This window comes from Oncorhynchus nerka, linkage group LG8 (assembly GCF_034236695.1).
Source record: "Oncorhynchus nerka isolate Pitt River linkage group LG8, Oner_Uvic_2.0, whole genome shotgun sequence".
NCBI lineage: Eukaryota > Metazoa > Chordata > Actinopteri > Salmoniformes > Salmonidae > Oncorhynchus > Oncorhynchus nerka.
In genome coordinates this window covers 60,532,086-60,535,127 of record NC_088403.1, presented here as the reverse complement: position 1 = coordinate 60,535,127, position 3,042 = coordinate 60,532,086, and the positions used below count along the sequence as shown (strand labels likewise).

Below are 3,042 nucleotides of genomic sequence, written 5' to 3'. Positions count from 1 at the left end.
CTGATAACATTCTTCATCTTAAATCTGTAAAAGTTGAGAAAATTAGAAAGGAGACAAATACTTTTCTCAGCCCTGAATATCAACATAACTACAAATAACTCATTTACAGACATGATGTGTGAAATCGTCTGTCTTGAGAACAAACCCTGTAATAAAACAACCAAGTCAAGAAAATTATCAATAAAAACATCTCATGATAAATAGAAAATACATCCCAGTACAGATAATTAATCTAAATTTAAAAAAAGAGAAAAGTTAGGAGAACATTTAAGATAATTAGAGTTCTCTCTTTGTCATCATCCTCTTCATCTTCTTCTCCTGCTCTTCTTTCTTGGGAGACCCCTCTTCCTCCTTGTGGAAGACCTTCCCATCAGGCTGCTTTTTCCATGTCACTTTGGTGTCTGCAGGTAACCCCTGCTCCTTCAGCTTGTTCCTTATCTGGAGAAACACAAAGACACACACAGATATTTCACTTTTATTAGTCATTCTGAAGCATCTCAACTACCAATCCTTCCTGCTATACTGAGACGTTCCACTCCAATATTTGACTTGTGAGGAAATAACATCTTTGTCCATGTGTTTCAGAAAAATAAGATTTGATTTAATATTACATGTGTGAATTAGTCATGTGTTTTTGGATATCCAACTGTCTCTGAGACACCCTTTGAGAGCAGGGTCACAGCCAGGATAGGAGGTCATTCCACAAACAGACATAGTGGAGTCATCCACAACAGACCCAGACCAGAGAGGTCATCTACAAGAGACTAGGACCCAGACCATCCAACAGACTAGACAGACAGAGAGGTGGATCCCAGACCAGACCAGAGGAGGTCAATCACAACAGACTAGATCCCAGACCAGAGAGGAGGTCATCACAACAGACTAGGACCCAGACCAGAGAGGAGGTAATCTACAACAGACTAGGACCCAGATCCACAGACCAGACAGTCATCTACAACAGACTAGGACCCACACCAGAGAGGAGGTAATCTACAACAGACAGGACCAGAGAGGAGGTCATCCACAACAGACTAGGACCCAGACCAGAGAGGAGGTCAGACCACACAACAGACTAGGACCCAGACCAGAGAGGAGGTCATCCACACAGACTAGACCAGAGAGGAGGTAATCTACAACAGACTAGGACCCAGACCAGAGAGGAGGTCATCTACAACAGACTAGGACCCAGACCAGAGAGGAGGTCATCCAACAACAGACTAGGACCCAGACCAGAGAGTAGGTCATCCACAACAGACTAGGACCCAGACCAGAGAGGAGGTCATCCACAACAGACTAGGACCCAGACCAGAGAGGAGGTCATCCACAACAGACTAGGACCCAGACCAGAGAAGAGGTCTGTACAGTTGGTATCATTGCTGAGTTGGTTCTTCATGATCAGGATGAAACTCACCTGTTGTAAGATGGAATCCTGAACAGCAGGATCACTGAGGTTCAGATTTTGATCCTTTGGGGTCATCTTTATTCTCACCACATGTCTCTTCAGTTGGGGCTTCTCAGGGGTCTCCACAGCTGGACCTACAAGATAATTCAATCCCACAATGACAGTAGTGAATCATGGGGGAATTAGAATTCTCTTGTCATCATTATATCAGGTAGATCAGGTGGGTAATATGGTAACTTACCATAGCAGATGAAAGGATAGTTGACGCCACAGGGTTCATTTATCCATTTAGTATAATCAGAAGGATTAGAATGCACCAGAGTGCAGTTGTATCTCTGATCTGTTGAAGGCCATCCTGTCCTCCAGTTTCTGAATGAGGAGTCACTCTGGTCTGACCATCTCCAGGAGTCTAGAAACAGACCGATCCACACAGGAAAGTGATATCTTCTTCTCTATCTCTGTGTTCTCAGTCTGGTTCCTCACACTGACCAGGTCTGTGTGATACTGTCTGCAGTAACTCTGAGCATCTATCCAGGTCTTGTTCTCCTGAATTAAGACGTATGTTAGGTTGGTGTCTTGTTTTCCTGCAAAAGTCAAATGTAATAATCAATACAAATATCCAGTAAAACATCATCTAATGATCATCTATAGTAAATGTTCTGATTGATTTGATAACAGATCAATAACTGATTAACAACTTAAAGCTCTCATGAGTCTATGTTTCATCTCAATGGCAGCCCCAGCACTTAGAACAGGCTTCATCATTAGTATGTAAACACTCACCATCATAACAGATGAAGTGATGCTGGTCATCACAGGAGGCGTTGTTCCACAGCCCAGATGTACTCATAAAAACACAGTTGCCATTTTGGGGTGTCCCAGTGTCCCAGTTTCTGAACTCAGTCTCCCCCTCGCTGTAGAAACATCTGTCTGCCAGAGACCAGTTCCACTTCATGGAGTCTCCCTTCTTCAGTCCGATCCATAACCAGGAATTATAACTACTGACACTGGTCATCAGCCTGTTCAGGTCCTCCATGTCATCTACTGTGGCCAGATCAGTGTAATGTGCTCTGCAGTAACTCTGGGCATCAGTCCAGTTCATATTGTTGGTAATGAGGTGATACTGATGAAGACATGAGGAAGGTGTGTAGAATCCTGTGAACAGAAAAATGATTCATGAGGTACATTTTCTCCATCGCCTTCTCAACCCCGACCATATTATCTATGGATTTGTTCACATGCAGTACACACACACACACACACACACATCCATTAACACAGTTTGTAGAGCATGGTGCATCCATTAACACAGTTTGTAGAGCATGCTGCATCCATAAACACAGTTTGTAGAGCATGCTGCATCCATTAACACAGTTTGTAGAGCATGGTGCATCCATAAACACACAGCATACATGACCACACTTGTCCTGCGTGGGTGTTCAATGTGCATTTGTTGGGTTGGTGAGGGATCGTTGAGGGGCGGTAGACTACCTTGGGTGTACAATTTTCAAATAAATCATTATTTATTCTGCAGTTATTCTATTGCTATTATTTCTGTTAGCAATGCAATGTACAGTGCATGTTAATATTATCTTCTGATTATAATTATGTCTATATCTATTATCTTCCAGAATGTAAGG

General features: G+C 42.8%; 1 pseudogene; it reads right to left on the bottom strand.

The window, feature by feature from the left end:
• Positions 1-276: 276 nt before the first annotated feature.
• On the bottom strand, positions 277-2,546 carry LOC135572719 (macrophage mannose receptor 1-like; annotated as a pseudogene).
• Between the last annotated feature and the right edge of the window lie 496 nt (positions 2,547-3,042).